Below are 21,447 nucleotides of genomic sequence, written 5' to 3' on the forward strand. Positions count from 1 at the left end.
GGAAAAAATCAGTTCCCATGAATTACCACATTGATGGTAGTCCACTAAACACAGAAGGCGTTATAAGAGATCTGGGAACACAGGTTGACAGCAATCACTCTTTTGACCACCACATTGCCACTGTGGTCAGAAAGTCCTTGTGTGTGGCACATCTCATGACTAAGGGTTTTGTATCCAGGATGGAAGATTTCATTGTTTCCCTCTACTCTTCTCTCATTAGGCCAATCAAGTACAATGCCCCATATGCAATGTACTTCACTAGACAACTGCAACAACTGGAGAGGCCACAAAAGTACCTCACAAAGATGATCCTAGGCCTTAAACAGTTGTCCTATATGGACAGACTCAAAAAACTCCAACTATTCTCTGTCTCATATCACCTATTTAGAGGTGATCTCTGCTTGACTTACAAAGCCATATCTGACTCAGCTCTGTTAGAAATGCTACAGCTAAAGCAATCCCAATCCCTCTGCACCACATGCTCCAGAGACCTCAACCTCATTACCACAATCAACAGAACATGCTGGAGGGACAGGTTCATAACAAAGAGACTGCCCATGCTATGGAGTAGACTTCCCATACATGTCAAACAGAGCACCTCACTGGCCCTCTTCAAGAGAAATCTTGATGAGTGGATGGGAAATAGAAAATTCACCCAGGGGATCACTCCAGTAGCTCTACTAGACAGAGGCACTGGGAACTAATGTCAGGTGGCACGATGCCAAGGCAATCCTATGGGCTAGGCTTGTAAAGGCTCCAGGGCCATTAGCCTAGTACACACCTATGAACCTATGAACCTATGAATTATTCAATTCCTGCCTTTTTTGAAAAAAGAGACATTTTTATTAAACCATCACTTATGAGATAGGCAATCACACATTTATATAAACAAAAACAAACCACACCAGCACAATCCTAGTTGCAAACATTTTACATCACTTACAATCTACCCAGTCATTTTCAGTCAAACATTACACATCGTTTAAGTCTAGCCTTCTTTTAAACCTCCTTCCTCACCTGTATGTATTGTTCCCACAATTACCATTTTTCCTATGTAGTTTGCTCCTACCCTTTTCTAAAGATCTGAATTCCAGTTGGTTTATCTCTGTCACTATATTCAGTTCAATACTTCTTAGTTTATTTGGTTTAGATTTTGATTTCCATTTTCTGGTAACTGTTTTTTGGGCCACATGGCAGCCACCATAATTAGACACAGCAAGGCCTTACCATGTTTAGCAATTCCGATTCTGTATCATAACTCAGAAAAATCATCTCCCTCATCACACCAAACTGTCCACCCAGCATCTCTGGCAGTGCATCCTGTAGGGGATCCATAAATTCCCATCAGCATATGTACTCCCAGAAAATATGTTGCCAATTATCCCTTTTTTCCCCATCATACCTCCAACACTTTCTATCTACCTGAGGAACAATTCTCTGGAGTCTACTTGGGGTATAAAAATATCTATTATACAACGACCCCCCATTAATATTCAAAAATGTGCACACTGATTGGTCAGCATGCACGTTGTAAATCAGAGTTATAGTAATGGAAAAAGGTCTGTTCGTCCGGACTTTTTCCATTACTATAACTCTTTTTTTACAGCAACGGAGAATGCAAGATCTCCATTGCTTCACACTGTCTCACTATGTTAAACGAGTTTAACGTAGCGAGACAGCTTTAAAAAAAGCAATGGAGATTCTCCGGTGCTTTTTTTAAAGCTGCCCCGCTACGTTAAACTCCTTTAACATAGCGAGACAGTATGTAAAAAGCAACAGAGATCTTGCTTTCTCCGTTGCTTTTTTCAAAAGTGTCTCGCTATTTTAAATGGGTTTAACATAGTGAAACAGTTTGTAAAAAGCAACGGAGATTCTCTGTTGCTTATTTTAAAGCTGTCTCGCTATGTTAAACCCATTCAACATAGTGAAACAGTTTGTAAAAAGCAACGGAGATCTTTCTTTCTCCATTGCTTTTGCCCACAGCTCTGATGTACTGCGTAGGCAAATGCATGCGCAGTGCATCAGAACTGCCGCAGAATACCAGACAGGTGCGGAAGGGCAGCAAGGAGGCATTATACAATGCCATTATTTAAGAAAAGTAATTATTTTTTTTTCTTAAATAATGTCATTGTATAATAGCAATAACCCACTTCTGGGTGTGGGTAACACTGGATTTACCCACGGTTGGCTTTGTTTGGCCACTCGGGCTTCGCCCTTGTGACCAAACCACACCAACCGTGGGTAAATCCAGCATTATCCCCACCCAGGTGTGGGTTATTGCTATATTAAATATTTCCAAGCAAAAGTTTTAAATCTTCTAGATTTTGCTATATATTTGAGAGACATACATATATCCTCCTATTGTTTCTTTGTGGCTTGCTTATCCAGTCTCTCTTCCCAATCCTTTCTAACCTCCTCTGATTCATTCTTATAGTTATCATGCAATATTTTATATGCTCTACTAATTATTCCTTTAATGAAGGCTTTTTTGACTAAAAAATATATCATGAACAAGCTTGCTTAAAATAATAAGCTAAAAGAATGGAAGCAGCTTGTTTATTACAACCATGTCTTGAAAGTATGCATTCATGGGAGAAATTTCCATATTATTTTGAAATTTGGACATCCCAGGAATTAACAAACATCAATGCTTCTTTTTGTTTGTATAATTGTACTAGTCTGAAATCATCTATTCATTAAACATTCATTCTTCAGTTTCATAGCATATCAGCAGAAGCTATGTGTATATTTGAAAGACAATTTAATGTAAATTAAAAGAAGTGGTCAGGAAAGAATTTGCTTGTTTCTTTGTCTTAATGCACTTGTTTATTTTAATTGGCTGGCTTAGTACCACTAGACTTGGTAATTTAGCCTGAACAACAAGGAAATTTAACTACTGTTTTTTATTGGACAGCTCACATCCTGCAGTAGCAATATAGAGGATTGAGAGACTGATTAGCAGTATGAGCAGTGAAACAAAAGCAGCATCTGATGTTTAAATTGTATATGAGAATATCTCTGAAGATGTTGTGGATACTTCTATTACAATTATTATACTATCTGAAGTTAGATAGCCTATGCAATCTTTCCTTAAAATGATAAATGCTCATTGGGCAATAGATGACCAGTGTTAAAGACCGATTTTCATAATAGTTAAGGTCTTCGGATCCCATGCACAAGGTACAGGGTTCAATCCTGATCTCTGGCCAATGCCTGTTTGATGTTTACATGTTCTATCTGTGTCTCTGTGGGGTCCACCTCCAAAAAAAAACATGCTGAGTATTTCCATCTCAAACTCACTCCCAGACTCGACCTGCAGGCAGCAGCATAGACTCTAGAGGGTGCCTTATTGGGGGGGGGGATTTACATAAACAATCAATTTGGGTATCTACTGTGGTGCGTAATATACTCCTAATAGGTAAAACAAATCACAGACTCCACACCATGGCAGGGCTAGCACTCAACAGTGTAAAAAATGTCTCTAGGTGATTTGGTCGTGTTGATTAATGTTGCCAAATGGGCATGGGTATTTGCCAGTAATAAGTGGGTTGAGGACCCAACCTAGTCAAACCTAAGCCAGATACCCATGCTAATGGTTACAGGAGTATATGTGCACCCATTGGCCAGTGTGTGCCTGTCATAAAGCCCAGCAGCCCTGAGTCAATAAGCAACTTGCCAGCCAGTGTCCAGTTGCCCAGCTTGGGTTACCTAGGATAGCTAAGTTGAGTGAAAGCTGAATGTAAAATCAATCAGTCTGCTAAACATGATTTATGAATTGCTACACACAATGTAGCAATGTAGGTTCACTGACATGATGCATACTGGAAGTGGATGACATGATTTAAGGAGGAGGCTGGACATCCTGTGAATCCAGGAGACAGGATGATGTCAGTGCAGCAAAGCCACTTAGCTTAGGATCCAGAGCAGGACAGTCTAGAAATGGTGTGAGATTTGTGGTGAGGTAGAGGCTTCAGAAGACAATTAAGGATGTCATCATAATTAGTGACCGACTCATGGCAATCATAATGATAGGCTAGTATTCATAATCTTAGCCTATGCCCCACAGGGTTGTGACAGCGAGGAGAGAAGTGCATTCAGATAGCAGTTGTAGACCTACTAGACAAATGCAGGACAAATGAATTAGTGTTAATAATAGGTGACTTGAATGCACATATCAGGACAGACAAAACAGGATATGAAGACTGCCTGGGCCCAAATGAGTCAACAATAATAAAGAAGGAGAGGCCATTCTAGACTTCTGTCTAGCAAATGGCTTAATAGCAGACAATACATGGTTCAGAAAGAGAGTGAGTCACAAGATCACATATAAGAGTGGCCAACATACAACGCAGGTAGACTCTCTTAGTAAGAAAAAGGGGGGGGGTCTATATTAGTTCCTTGAAATATTTATTCATTGAATACATATTCATCAGCAGCTAAGCAGTGAAATTCATTACAGCAAAGCACAGAAATTTTCCCAGGGTTAGGAACCACTAACTTCTAGCACTCTAGAATACACACCGCAGTAAATCAAACCCACCCAAGTAGGGGACTTCCCCTCCACACTCTCAAATGTAGGGGGTTGTGTCCCCTCCACACCCTCAAACTATATATTCTAACTCTAACTCCAAGATTGCACTACAGTGGGGAAAAGGGCAAAGTTGTGGTGATGGATCAGTGGTTCCTAACTGTGGAATAATTCCATGATTCGCTATAATGAATTTTTCTGTTTAGGCTCTCACTGAATGCGTATTTGACAAATATGTATTTCAAGGAACTAATATAGACCCAGAATGAGGCACTGGGATAGAATCAGTGATAGGAAAGTCATCCCCTGTGAAACAGTTGGCCCATAGCATAAACCACTGGTTGTCACAATCAGCTGCAATGGACAGAGAGCCCTGTAAGGTCAATAGAGAAGACGTGGAGTTGACTGGGGAGAAAGCACAACAGCTCAAGGAATTGCTCTGAGCTGTAGCACCTGAAGAAGAGGAGGAACTAAGTGGAGTTGAACAATAATGACAGCACCTCAAACTAGCATGTGTGAGGACTACAGAACAGATATACGGCTGAACCAGGTATGGAAATAAGATACATAAGGAAAGCTGGTGGTGGAATGCAGAATCCAGGGAGTCATCAAATGAAACAAGGAGTGCAGGAAAACATGGGTGACAAAAAAGATGGACAGGGCTAGGAAGGAATACTGGCTGTCTAACAAAGAGACTCAGTGAGCAGTTGCCATAGCAAAAGACAAGGCATCAGAGGCATTTTACCAACTTCTTGAAAGTTAGTCAGTAGATGGCACAAAGAAACTATATTAGGTTGCAAAGCAAAGACAGGAACATAGAGAAGATAGTCAGACACCCTTCATAAGAGATGCCTGCAATAACCAGCTTACCAGTCCACAGGACATCAAAGATAGTGGGAAGGAGTGTTTCTAGCAACTTCTGAATGAATAAAACCCCACAGAAGCTGTACTGTCCCAGACACAGCCTATCATGAGAGAAGAGGAGGAGCCCAGCATAGGGGAAGTGAGAATAGCACTAAGGAAAATGAAGTCAAGGAAAGCAGCAGGCTCAGATGGCTTCACAGCAGATATGATAAAGCAGTTTGGTGAGATAGGGGAGAAATGGCTTCTGAAGATGCTCATAGTAGTGTGGAAAGAAAGGTGTACCCAGATGAGTGGAGAATAAGTATACTAGTGCTTGTGTTCAAGAACAAAGGGAACATTAATAACTGTGGGCAATACAGAGGTATCAAACCTCTGTCACATTGCATGAAAGTTCTAGAGATGGTGACTGATAAATGAATATGCAGATTAGAAGAAAGTAATATGGGAGATGAGCAGTTCAGATTCAGATCAGGATAAAACACAACTGACCCAGTGTTTGCAGTGAGACATTTAGTTGAGAAGAAGATATAGATGAGGATGAGCCCAACTGGGCATTCCTATACTTGGAGAAAGCATATGACAATGTCCAAAGAAAGCTAATTTGGGCAGTCCTGTCGTGGTTGAAAGTCCTAGGAATATTGGTAGTATTAATGCAGGCTATGTACAAGGACCCAATGACTCAAGTACAAAGAGTGTTTGGTCTCACTGAGGGGTTCCCAGTGGAAGTGGGTGTGTACCAGGGTTCATCTCTGAGCCCACTGATGTTTGTACTGGTGATTGACTACATTAGCATACAGGTCAGAGGGGACATATCAAAAAAGTTGCTGTATGCAGACACCAAGGCATTACAGAAAGACTCTGAGGAAGAACTTCAGCAAATAATAGGGGAATGGAATGCAAAACTGAAGGCACATGGGGTGAAAATGGATACAGATAAGACAGTTGTAGTGGCAGTCAATGGGGGAAATCAGAATAATCTGAGACTTGAGATAGAAGGGAAAATAGTGGAACAGGTTAACAACTTCAGGTATCTAGGAGGGGTGGTTGAGGAGAAGGGAAGTCTGTATAAGGAGACCAAACCTAGAATCAGAGGGGCTTTCACCCAACTGGCACAGAATACCAGGTGTATGTGAAAGAAGAATTCAAAAGCTGAAAAGTAAGGTGTACAAACCAGTGGTGTGACCAGTACTAATGAATGATATGGAAATATGGGCAGTAGAAGCAGAACAGTTAAAATCTCTAGTGTTGATGGAGATGAAGTGCCTGAGATGGATGGTAGGATGCACACTGTGGGGCAGATGAAGAAATGAGGACATAAGAGCAGAAGACAATAGTTCCATAGCTCCAAGTGCAGAAAAGGTGAAAGAGAACAGATTACAGTGGTTTGAACACATGTGCAGAAAAGCAGAAAACAATCTGATGAAGAAGATTTGGGACAGACAGGCAAAAGGAAACAAGGGCATCTAATAAAGAGGTGGATGGATTATTTGAGAGAAGACCTGCTACAGTCAGATATGAGTGTTGAAGAAGACATTAGAGTGCCTTTGAATAGAGAAAGATGATTTCAGTTCACACGACACCCTGACCCCATGTAGAAAATGGGAAAAATGGGGCTGATGATCATGATGATGATGATGATAATAACCAATGTACACTGACTTGGAATAGTTTAGTTGAAAAAGTTATATACTGATATTAATGTTAAATATCTTGATGGTAGCAATGAAGAATCTAATGTCAGTATGATTTGCAACCTTTCTGGGTACTTTTAGATGCCACAAAGAATATGAGGAACTGAGAAATTCCTACAATTACAAAACCATGGACAGAGGAGCGAGGATTTTTTTTTTGGTTACAAAGAGAAAATGTTTAAACTGTGCATATCTCTAATGTCATTTTATTAGGGAGATATTATTCTACCGTGATCAGCCAAAGAGGTGTTATACTTCTAAAGATCAAAGATGCACAGTGGCTCACTATTGCATTATGTGGTGCCACAGGATTTTGTAACACAATTCCCAGGGTGCCACAGTGAGTCGAACAGAAACCAAAAAGGTTTTCATATTTTCAGGCATTTATTACCAATGTGTAGCAGTACAGCATGAACTATGGCTAGAAGTACTACCTTTTTGCTTTGAGATGAAATGAAGTATAAGGTGTACATTTAGTCTCAAGGTCAGACTCAAGTGCATCTTACTGCAATGTCTGGTAGTGTGTCTTCAGCAAACAGTTATTGAAAAGATTAATGTGGATTACAAATGTACTCCTTAGTTTGCTTTTACAGATGGATTTAGCAGATGATTCTGCATTAGTTTAGTTTCATTTTGACAAACTGATTCTGTAGCTGTTTAGTGTACTGGTTGATGCAGAATTTAGTTTTACAGAGTGATTCAGCAGCTAATTTATCAGGATGATTCTGTGGCTACCAAGGACCTTGTCACTGCATAACTATACATACATTACATGCAAGTATTTTAATTTGATCTCTTATTGCCTTTCTATTCCCATTCATTTTCTTTCTCTTTGTGCTGATCGGGTATAAACTTAGTGATGGTGGCACTGGCAGTGAGAAAGATAACTATCTCAGCTGTACAATTCCAGTCCTTCCTGGGGCAATCAGCAGGATAATAAATGGCTACATTCAATGTAAAAGGCATTATAAACAAATGTAAGGCAGATACTGTGTAAAAAATAAATGACATGTTTGCTGGACAAGGAACTAAGGCTCAGGAAAGTTACACAGAATGAGTTTATTAGAAACTTGGTCTCTAGATGAATGCCTGCAAAGCACTACAAAGACAATGGAACACAAACATGATGTAATACTTTTTATTGGACTATCATAGGTTTTGCAATTGCCCAAGCTTTTGAACTGGCATGAGTCCTTCTTCAGGAGTTATTAATACAGTGCTTAAATATCCACCGGTGCCTAGACAGGGAGGGTGTATTGCTTATTTCCAATTGTTTAAAACAAATCATGAAAATGCTAGAGTGAAAAACATGCAGCTCATGCTACACCTAAGAGACAGGCAGTATATTTATATGTGAGTGGTGTGTGTGTGTGTGTGTGTGTGTGTGTGTGTGTGTGTGTGTGTGTGTGTGTGTGTGTGTGTGAGAGAGAGAGAAAGAGAGAGAGAGACTGAAAGTGTAGAACAGTCACAACATGTTATAAAACCAAAGTTAGAATGTTACATTAGAGTTAGTGCTCATTAAGCAGAGAAGATGACACTCAGAGAGATGGCTTTGACATTTAAGGAGACAGCGTCTCCAGGGAAGGAAAACAAAAAGTAATAATTTGTAAGCTGTCTGTCTAAACAAGCAGTCTGTGGGAGATCGATGTTTTGGTTAACAGAAAATATGAATTAGCAATAATATGAAGTTCACAATAATGAGAAAGGCAGGGACTACCAACAGAATAAGATACAGGGTTACAATGTACCAAAAGCTTGAGTAATTACAAAACCTATGGGAAGGATTCATTAACAGCTACACAAAGTGTAGCAATCATAGCTTGCAATTTGGTATTCATTAAGGAGCTCTACACAATGTGTAGAGCTACAAAACAAAGGGATACAGCTGAATATGCTAATTAAGCATAAAGAGCTGAAGTACATGCTAATTAACAAAAGAAATATAGCAGAGCTATTCAGGAAGCTATAAAGCAATCGTGTACACTTGGTGTATGCTTTTTTCATGTATACCAAAACCTTTTGCAATATAGGCACGATTACACTTGTTAGGGGTTGCAGCTAATATTATTATGCTGTATGTGCAACAGGCTATATATATCAGGGTGCTGCTGCTGACAGACCTCAGTCAAGAAGAAGAAGAGTGTGTTTAGATCCTATCTGACATCTCATGCACTGCATGAAACAGAAATTGTTGACAGATACAGGGTGGACAGGGAAACACTGGAGGAAATAAACAACCTCTGCTGCCTCTACCTCAGGCCTGAGGGAAATCATGGAGAACCCATCCCCATGGAAACAAAGGTATGGTTAGCATTATGTATACTAGCTACTGGTACTTTCCAGATATCCACAGGGGATAGTTTAGGGGTGACACAGGCATCAGCCTCTACAATATTACATCAGTTTTTAAAAGCAATGCTGCTACCTACAAAGGAGCATAAATGATTACAGCGAACAGCACATAAGAGACCAAGAACCATTTAGGAATTGTATAGAATAGCACACCTCCCTGAAGTGCTGGGGCCCTAGATTGTACACACATATAAATAAAAGCCCCACCCAATGAGCAGAAAAATGTTTCCACTCTATAAACTGTCAGTTGTCTGTCAAGTCCAATGGATCAGCTACAATGTCTGTGCAGGTAACCTAGGCTGTTTTCACAACTCCCACATATAGCACACTTGTGAGCTCTACACCAGGATTGTTAGGTGTTTCCTTCCTCAGAGTAATTTAGTAGGGGATGCATGTTATGCACTGGAGCCCTGGCTCATGACACCCATGAGAAATCCAAGCAATCTTACTGAGTAAGGATACAATGAGGCTCATGCTCACACTAGGAATATCATAGAACATATGTTTGGTTTGATTAAACCAATTTTCCAGTGTCTAGACACATCAGAAGGTGTGCTGCAGTAGTGTGTCCATGTTACACAATATTATTTCCTGGAAACAGCTCCATCAAGGACAGCAAGGGGCAGGACCACAGTTTCAAGAACCATAGCCTGGGTCAGCAGCAGCAATAGATATGGCTGAGGAGTTTGAGGGAGTACCACAAGCTGCAGATGCTGCTGGTAGACAGAGGTGTGCACATTGTGTCCTGGCTGTGGCTAAAATGCAAAGGATAGCACACACAGTCACTACCTGGCTCAAAGGCTAAAATCCCACACACATACACAGTCACTACCTGGCTCAAAGGCTAAAATCCCACACACATACAAGAAAGAAAACTGATTCCTGTCAGACTCCACAACCTTTACTTTACCATATAATGGATGTGTTATGATAGCATCAGACAAGGGCAACCCCCCAGGATACAATTTGTACTAGCACTAATGACAGGAAAGGGTGAATACTGTAAAGAAAAAAAAGTTATAGCACTGATTACACTTATATCTCATATTGAAATATGTATCTGCCCAATGACTACACACAAGTTATTCCCCAAACCCAACCTCCCAAAAACACATAAAAATATATTTTGATCTCAGTTATAAACACAGATTGTATAATGCCACTATAATGAACGCAACACATATTTAAACTTTGTGCTACATTTCTGCATTTACTATTTAGCAATTATCAATGCAACATTAGAAAATTAACAAGAAACTGTTATAACTACTTTACCCACTACTGTGGAGTTCAGTCCATTAGCAATACACAAACAGAACATGTCTTCCTTTTCCTGCTAACACAGATAGTAACATCAGACCTCCCTACAACATCATAATACCATAATCTGTATAAAGTGTGCAAACATGACATTCAAATACAATAATACATTTGTCATGTAGCATTCAGTATCATAACTGAAGAAATGAAAAATGACCATGGCAAAGGTAAGGGATAAATGGAAATACACTTAAAATATACAAATATTTTTAATCAGTCTCTGCATTTTACATATTAACATTAAAATGAAAACATCACTTAAGAAATAACATACCTTGACAATAAAACAATGTAGGAAATAATTAAAACATCTTCACAAAGTCATGTCATTCTACTAGTATTGATTCATAATACTCTTCCTAGTATGATACAAGGACATTAGCTACATGATTGTCTTCATACATATAGTGCAGAGTTAGCTCTGGCAGCATTATGAGCTTGCAAATCTGCACAAAGTCTAGGGAATGTAAGCATGGTGTAAGGATGCACATTATTACATGTGAATACCCTAGGAATGCAAGGAAGAGCATTAAGAAGTGTTATCTGTTAATGGCATGCAGGTGTCCCTAATTACTCTGTTAGTATGAACAAGCAACTTTCACAGTCTTCACTTTCTTATATACACCTAATAAGGATGTATCAGGGAAAAGGGACTTAAAAAAGTCTGCAAGAACATCCACTGATAAACAGGAGATCAGCAGATCTAATATTTCAATGCTGGCCTTTTCATGCTTGTCTTGTCTTGTATCATTTGAGTGTTGGTTGGCAGTGTGAAAATTATGTTTATGATTTAAGATCAAAGGTGAAAAAGTTATCTAAGGCTGCCATAGGTCACGCAAAACATTCAGGTGTCATCTCATGGCTGACAACACTCTGGATAGTACTCAGGGAAGATAAGAATGGGTGGAGGAGTAGCAATACTATATAAAACTCACCTTATCTTAGAAAAACTAGACATAACAACCCCAGACTTAGATAACACTGAACTCATCCTCACTAAACTGAAACTTAACTCACATAAAGATATCAACATTATAGGATGCTACATCTCCCAGGGAACACTATTATCATCACAGAAAAACTACTAGAATGGATGACCAACACCCTTCCCCAAGAAAACATCCTATTAGGTGACCTTAATATTGACTGGAATAACTGCTCCAGCCTAAACCCTATCTCCCATATCAACCTACATGGACTAACCCAACTAATAACTTCTCCCACCAGAACAGAAAAAAGTGCTAAACATCAGTCTATACTAGATTGGATACTAGTACCTCATCCTTCCCATATACCTCACACTGGTTGCCTGCCAGACACCCTCAGTGACCACCTAGCTACATTTCTAATAAGAAGCAAAACTCCCCAACTGACCCAAGAAACTGTCAAGGAATGTAGGAATAGAAAAAAACTTCAACCAACTCAACTTCAATATTGACCTAAAACTATGTTACTGGACCCCCCTAAAAACTTTGGACCTTGATGAAGCAGTACTATACTTCAATTCTACCTTCATTAACATACTTAACCACCATGCCCATCTTAGAACTACACGAATCAGAACTAAACATGCACCTTAGCTAACTTTAAATACTAAAACATTACTCCAAGATAGGAACAAAGCATGGACAAACTATCATAAAAGCAAATCCCAAATAGACAAACAAACATACCGTCAGTTATGTAACAAAGTCAAACAACTTATTAAAATAGACAAAATCTCGTACTACCAAAATATGCAGAATAAATATATTAACAACCCAAAAAAGTTCTGGGCTGCTGTCAACACTGTACTGCAACCAGGGAAAACAACCCCCCCCCCCAAAATAGTGAATAACCATGACAGCATCCCCACTCAGCTCAACAAATTCTTCACAGAAACTATCCAAAACCTAGCCAACAACCAACTAAGCCCCAACAACCCATCTCCAACTAAAACACCCCTTCACCCAAAACAAATCTTAGTTACCCCATCTTCACCTTCAACTCAGTGCCAACCAAAATCATACAAAAATGACTCCTAAAACTTAGGCCAGCCTCTACAGCTTTCTATAATATACCTTCCGAATATTTGCAACTAGCAGCTGAAGCAATAGCCTACCCTGTCCTCATATTAATAAACAGATCTATCTCAGAGTGCAAAGTACCCCATCTTTGGAAAATATCATATATTACACCATTGCACAAAGAGGTTACCTCTGTAGAACTTAGTAACTATCGAGCCATAGCTATACTATCCCCCCTATCAAAACTTCTAGAGAAGGTTGTCCACATGCAACTGATGAAATACCTCTTAGAAAACAAGTTATTATCCACTCAGCAACATGGTTCAGACCCTTTCATAGCACCACCACTGCACTTATATCATTCACTAATACTGTCAATAACCACAGAAATAAATAATGGACTGCTAGTATCTGCAACTCTCTTAGACTTATCTAAAGCCTTTGACATGGTCAACCATGAAACACTGCTTAATACACTAACCACCCTAAATCTCAGCTATTTCTTGGTTTAAGAGCTACCTAGATTCTAAGCAACAAGCTGTAAAATGGCTAAATCAGCTCTCTCCCTTATTGCCTGTCTCTCTAGGGGTACCCAAAGACTCCATCCTCTACTCTTCACCCTATTTACTAATCAGCTACCATCCACCATACCCAAAGCCCCAATAGTCCAATATGCAGATGATACCACCATTATCTGTGCAGACAACTCCCTTGACCACCTCCTCTCCCTATCACAAGAATGTTTTTTCCTGGCAGAAACATGGATCACTAACCAACACCTCATTCTAAACCCAGCCAAAACTAAATTACTCCTCTTCAGCCGTCACAGATCTCCACCCTCTTAATTTAACTTTTCAATCTCCTCTAATAACAACACCACCATCACACCCAGCAGTCACTCCAAACCGCTAGGCCTTAAAATTGACAATAGCCTTAAATTTGACATTCATATCTCCCAGATCATAAAAAGAGTCCACAGAAAAATGGGTCTATTCTATCACAACAAACAGTTTCTCACCAGTCACTCTAAAGTTACCACAGCCAGGACACACCTCCTATCGACCCTACATTACGCCTCCCCCGTGTTTACCAATCTCTGAAAAACTGAGCTCGACAAACTAGATAGCTGCTACAATAAAATAGCCAGATTTGCCACAGGATTACCTTCTGAACCCACCATTGTGAAAGCCTCAAAAAATTCAACTGGCTAGAACTCCCCCTGACCCTTCAAGTCAACCAACTAGCACTTGCTCACAAAGCACTACATCATCCAGGAAACACACCAGCCCTGCAGCAACTACTCCAGTCTTACACCACCACCACATCCCTGAGATCAAGTACCCAACACCTCCTTAAGGTAACAAACTTTAAAAATGAGGCAGGTAGATCCGTTTATAGCCACTTCATCTCTAAAATCTGGAACTCCCTTCCAGCCCACATCATAAATAACAACTCCACCACCCAATTCAAAAAACTACTCAAAACACACTTCCTGAATCACAGATTATGTATCTGTATTACCCCTGGATAGTAACATGTATGTCTCTGTTTTCCAGCAACTAGAGTAACAATTTATCTACTGCTTTTGTAATGTCTGCCTGGGGTAATAGTATCACTGAACACTGTAAAGAAGCCTAAAGGACAGAGTATGTCTCTCATGTGTAGAAATGAGTTATGGAAGTTACCTACTCTATCTTCCTGCTATACTTGCTCTTAAACACCTCTATAACATGTATATATTAATGTAGCCTTTGAATGTTGGCAAATACACTCTTTGGTTAACTCACTATCTTATATGTACTATACTTCTATATGAAGTATAAAGATTGTGTACTCTATATTTTGTTTAATTGAACCTTTTGGTTAAAATGTCTTTCTCTTGTTAATGATTTTACTGCTCTGGAGCTTTTCTCCCCGGGCCTCCACTGAAAATGGACATATATCCAGTTGGACTCTCCCGGTTAACAAATGTAAAATAAATAAATAAATATGCCTAACATGTACCTTTCACTTGTTAGGTAACTTTCTCTGTGGCAGAAGATATAAATGAGGTGACCTCACAGAAATAGGTGCACAAAGCACTGTCAAATCCTGTTTACAGAATACTTTACCATAATTCACAATACTTGCTTTCAGTCATAATCCATTTTAATGTACATTTGCTCTCCACTCAACATCATGCAAACAGGGTTCACTACCTAAAAAAGGCAATGTGAAAAATTTAGCAAAGGCTGCCTTAGATAGCTCAAGCATGAATGGCATCATTGCGTGCCCACCAACAACAGGGAGAGTACTTATTTTACTACATGCACCTGACAGATGTCAAATTATGTGCTCCAAGGTGTAACTGAAATAAATCTTGGTATATCAGGCATATAAAGCATTGTTTGAATCCTGTGTGCAGATCAGATTGCAATATATCATAATAATTTTTTTTAACTAATTTACCATTATTTTAAGGTGCAGTTACTATTTGCTTCACAGTATGCAAACAGGAGTCACTTCCCAGGGAAAAAAGTGAAAAACTGAGTTTAGCCTACCATAGGTAGCTCAACCATGCCTGGAAACATTGCACTGACTTTCACATACTGGATAGTACTGAGGAGAAACTGTTGTAGAGCTGTCTCTGTAGCACAGTGTCATAGAGCTCTATCTGTAGCTCAGTGCGTAAGAGAAATGACTTTTGATAAATAATGATGCTAGTAAGGGTTCAAATCCACCTACAAGATACTTTTTAATAAGGTTGTACTAAGCACATATTTCAGAAATTTTTGAATAGGACTATACTATGTAAACAAAATTGATAATGTCACATCTGTTTCTTGCAAGCAATGTATAAGTAAGCCTTGTATAATTAAAATTTTCTTTTTAGCATATATGACTAATGTTTCACATATATACACAACTAAATATATATCACCTTCCTAGTGACAATGAATATATTTCATATAAAAATCACTTGCATAAGTATGATGGGCACACTCCTTTTGTTGTAATCATCATGACTCATGACATATCTTAACTAGGATCCTTAATTCTTCTTAACTATGAATGCAACATAAATCAACCCGTCTTGATCATCACATTCAACTGTATCCTTGTTAACTATATTTACTTGCAGTAAGAATGACTTTTACATAGGAAAGCATTCCAAGACAGGATTGCAACCAGCACTTGTCCCACAAAAAAATTATGCCTTCCTAAAGTGTATCGCAATTCATTAAAATATTAATAAATGTCAAATTTCCAAGGTGCAAAGTTACTGCTCTTGTGACAGTATCATTTAGTACACTAAGTTGCACTTTTTTTGCCTCCTTTATCCTAAGGGTTTAATTTCCAGCTGTTACAATAATAGTTTAACATAGGGTAAGCCCCAAACTGATAATATGTCTGAATTCAGCCATCTTTCACCTTCCAAAATGCAGCCTTCAAAAACCATGCCAATAAGCATTCCATTGTTAAACATTGGAATCTCTGACTATGGGTAGAATATCATACATAGCACAGTTCAATGCCATGTTTCACACCTTTACTGCTTTCTGCTGCAGGTAGTGCCAATGTGTCTACCAATCGGTCCATCTGCTTACAACTGTGCAAATGCAGTTAGCTGTGTGTATTTGCATAATACCAGTAACATGTAAAGTCTGAATTAGGCACTAGTTCAGACAGTTTCTAAGCTTGACATTTACAGACATGGCTGGTGAGGGAAAGAATGATTTATGTATTGCCTAACAAAAGTTTGTTTAAGGACACAGTACTGTTACCTGACATGTATCTAATTACCTGTTATATTTTTTCCCCACACCTGTCTCTTTTTTGAGGGGGTATAATATATTAACAATCTGCTGCTTGTACAACTTGCTGATGAAAGTTAATCATCAACAGCACAGAAAAGTACACCGATCACTGCAGCTTGGCCTGTCATTCCTCCACAGATGGCAGCACAGACATCCAGGAACTTCAGGGTAACAATCTGCCAGTGTTACCTCCACAAACCCTACCCTATTTTCTCCAGGTGCGTCAGATAGATTTGCCCCAGCTGCTGGTGTAGTAGTACCCTCTGGGAATAGTACTAGAGGAGATGGTGATTTTTTTTCGGCCAGCAGGAGCTGACAAGCCTGGTGGAGTATATAATAGAGGTGGACCTCAGTGCATGTGCTGGCTAGAGGAGATGGTGATTTATTTTCGGCCAGCAGGAGCTGACAAGCCTGGTGGAGTATATAATAGAGGTGATCCTCAGTGCATGTGCTGGCAGGGTGAAAAGGGTACTGGGTTGCATTGAAAAGATTATGCCATGTCTGCAACTGACACAGGAAGCTGCTGCAGGAGACAGTGATGACAGTTCTGATGATAAGGACTAGAGTCTCACTGTTCTCAGGCTGCATGTGGATGCATCTCCAGTGTCCCCTACCTATCCCCAATCACCTTTGGTCTTCATCACCACCATCTGTCTTGTATGTCCTGGATGTCTTTGTATACTTCCTAACCTACCCTACCTACCTGACCCTTTCATTCCGAAGCATCTTTTCCATCACCCCCCCAAAAAAAGAAACCTGTCCCACAAAAAAATGATGCCCCATACATATTTTTCACTATGCTTATGTGACATCCTGACATAACTGATTCAGTGCAATTGACCATGCAACATTATTCCATTGCTGTTACCCATCACTGATGTAGTGACTCTACAAAGTCATGAAATCGAGCGTACAACTGTACATTAATGTTGTGTAGAAATGAATAGCTATGGTCCCACCACCCTCTAGCAAATATATGCATTCATTTCCCGTGTGTGCTACCCTCTACTTGCCAACACCTTTTTCAACACTGTCCCATCAACCTGTTTTTCACATGTTTAATCTGGTCAAAAATGTATTGAGACACTACATACAACACACACATGGCCAGAAATGGTCCATGAAAAAAAATCACTTTATACCCTGAACATTTGTGTAGAGTTTGGTATAGTGTAGCAATGCTGAATGACAGTAAAAGCTGTTTAACTTCTTATTGTAAAAGCTGGACATGTCAATTTAATCTGCAGTGATCCAGTTACAGTTATGTAAATGTGATTAAATCTGCAGTGCTATGGGAATACAGAGTAAAGCCATATTAAATGCAGTACCGGAGAATGGTTAATGTAACATTTATTAGGCTTCTGGATGTATTTAACATTGCAGCGCCAACAGGGAGACTTTATAATCATGCCATATGCTGGTTATATATTCATATTTATTGCACACTCCTACCCCTTATTTGTACTTATAGCAATCAGTTTAATGAACAGAGCAGGACAGAGTAATGAGGAGTTAGGAAGTAAGACTCAAACAACATACAGATGTTCCTACCTGTGCTACAAAACATATTTGCATTATTCCTCTCTGCATCTGTCTCTAATTCTCTCTGTTCGCCCTTCCTTCTTCCATAAGTGTGCTTCAATAATGTTATTTTAATGCTGAGAAGTAGAAATTCATTTGTGCTATGATGCACTAATGCTCAAATGTGTAGAAAGATTTTTTTTAATGTCATGGGTTCTTTTCCAGGCATTAGCTAAGTGTTATTGACTGGTTTGGGTTCAGTAATTTAGGTGAACCTGTTGACTAAACATTTTTGCAAGACACCATAATCTTTCTTCATTGATAACATACCATGTCCCTGCCGAAAAGTCACCCTAAAAAATGAATCTTCTCCCTTCTGTATCATATTTCTTCCACCACTGCATTCACACAATGTTTGGTGCCTGGCAACAAATGCAGCTAATACTAAATGAAAGTACAATGCTTAGAGTAATATACTTTGATTTCATTGCCTTAATCCACATTACTATGTCTCACTTTGCGTCGCTGAGCTAAACTATACTTATTCAGTTTAGTGTAAACTTAAACAAGATGAAGAGGTGGATGTGTGGACTGAAGTGCTCAACAGGGTAAAAAAGATGATTACATACATTCTTGTTTGTTGAAATTCGTTGTCAGCTCTTAACGTTTACAAATATGAATTTCTACTTATTGTGCTAAGGTAACATGCAGGTGTAAATTATTTACTGGTATGCTGAAAACTTTCAGATACATATAGATGACAGCATGTTTCATGGTGTTTTGTCTGACTACTGTTTCTGTACCTAATCCTGTCTACACTTTCTTCCTACATTTTCATACTCTTGTGCCTACCTCTGCCTCCTTAGTTTCTCCACCACTAGGGATGTATATATCACCAACAAATAATAATTACCTTATGCTACAATAAAAAAAAAATCTGATGCAATTATTGTAATTCAAAATTGTGTTGATTTGTTCTTTATCATCACTGTAATGTTTATTAGAAATGTGTACTAAAGATTTGTGCTTTTTCTGTACTATGTATTTGTATTTTTCTGGAGCTTTTCTCCCCAGGACTTCATTGAAAATGGGCTCCTTGAGGCCCAATGGACCATCCTGGTAAACAAACTGCAAACAAATAAATAATAAATAAATAAATATTGGCTAAACCCCCTTACTTAACACATCATTGTCCTGCTGCTTAAACTGCCTGCTACCTTTTGTAAATGCTGTCCTGTAAAGATGTTAGGGTGGAAGTCAACACAGAGCAACATACAGTACTGCTAACTAATCTTGTAGGTTCAACACTTCAAGATATGATTTCATATGTGCTAAAACTTTGCCATCAGCAGCCAAATAACCTTAGCAGCACTGTCTTAAACAGTACACAAAAAAAGAGGTATCACATAATCCTTGTTTTCTGTTGCACACATTTTGTATGCCTGTATTATTGGCTGCCAATAGATGATCATGTATTCTGAATGATGTCAACTCACCTATTTAATTTTTGTGAACTAATGTGTCTGCTCTATAGTGTTTACAGTTACACTGTGTCACCAGCTTGGTTAACCTATTCTCAACACATCCATTACTGTTCTTCTGTTCTGCACTATTCTTTGCACAATGTCCATGTTTATCTTCCCAGTGCACATAGTGCAAGTATGAGATGATACATGTGTGTAATCATCCAAACATGATGTCACAAGAATTTTTGATTGATAATTCAGTAGTGTTCAACAGTCAATGAGTACATCATCCCATTATGAAGAACATGTCAATGTCCCTCACAGTATCACAATGTAGAAAACATTGCATTATCTATCAAGTTATGTCATTAATCACAGTGATGTTACGTTGTCCTGTGCACAGATGTGCATTCGTTGCATGACTTGGGATGCACAGTACTATCTGCTCCAATCATTTATTTTTATAAATATTTCAATATCCAATTTCACAGAGGTGTTTTTATCTTCCCCTGTGGCACTTATGACTAGAACATTGCTCTCAAGATTGTAAGAGCTAGAAAGATTTAATGGCTGGCATGGAAAACAGGCGTGTGTTTTTCTCTGTGTGTGTGTGTGTGTGTGTGTGTGTGTGTGTGTGTGTGTGTGTGTGTGTGTGTGTGTGTGTGTGTGTGTGTGTGTGTGTGTGTGTGTGTGTGTGTGCATGTGTGTGAGTGTGTTTGTGTGTGGGACTGACTGGATCCACTTCACCTTATAATAATACATTTAACTATTCTCATAGCTCCCTTATCCCTAATTTTACAGTAACATCCTCTCTGATACATGCTGATGAGGTCATCCTGACAAAACTGCAATCTCTCCCCCTTAAAGTCAGACTTCTCATGTGGTAGTTGCAACTAGTACATTGATCTATAGATTGTGTAATCTAGATAGGTAGGAGTTTCAATACCCAGCATGGAATACTTATGTGCATGTGTGGGACTGTGTATCCACCTGCCCTGAGAATAGATTATTTAATTGTTCTCACTGGTCCCATATCCCTAATTTTACAGTAACATCTTCTATGATACACACTGATGAGATCATCCTGACAAAAGTGTAATCTGTGTCATGGCAACTGCAAGTATTATAGTCCTCTCTAGATTGTATAAACTATATAGATAGGAGGATTGATATCTGTCATGAAAAACGTATGTGCATCTGTGTCATGCTTGTTTACTGTCTAAATTTCCTCTTTAAAGGCTGTATTTACATGTGGACACAGCTCCCCTTATATCAACATTTACAGGAAAAGGCATTGGTGAACTCAGGCCATCACATGTCTGTATCTCTTTAACTGTTTTCTTCTGATAGGGTTACTTCTTCACAAAGCTGACTTCAATGTGCATTTAGCATGTTGTTATTTCTTGGATGGTATGATATCTCTGCACCTATCTCCAGTGTCTTTAAATGAAAATGGCTGTAGGAACATTCTGCATTAACAGCAGTCACTTCCATCAGTTTAATTTTGATATATATTCTTTATATCATTGCTGTCAAAAACATTATGGCAGTTTCTTGGGTTCTGAAGAATCTTCCACTTATCAGTCCCATGTGCCACACTGTTTAGATCAGCACTATGTACACAACCTCAATATTTTGTGTCAGTCTAATATTCATGATGAAAAATGTAGCTGAAGACAGTTATCCTTTCTTTGGTCTTCTGTGTACAAATTTTAGTGCTCATAGCTTATCCACATTTTCTTACTTCTCACTACACATATGTGCTGAACAAAAGGGCTGTTCCTTTGTTGACATTGCAAATTGCCAATCCTTGGTATGCCGAATATTTATGTTGCATTTTTATGGCAGGGCTTACTTGTGTAGAAGGTTACTTTTTCACAATTGTTTATATTTTTTGCAACT

The sequence above is a fragment of the Protopterus annectens genome, chromosome 2.part0 (genome assembly GCF_019279795.1).
Source record: "Protopterus annectens isolate FY-2018-M chromosome 2.part0, PAN1.0, whole genome shotgun sequence".
Classification (NCBI taxonomy): Eukaryota; Metazoa; Chordata; order Ceratodontiformes; family Protopteridae; genus Protopterus; species Protopterus annectens.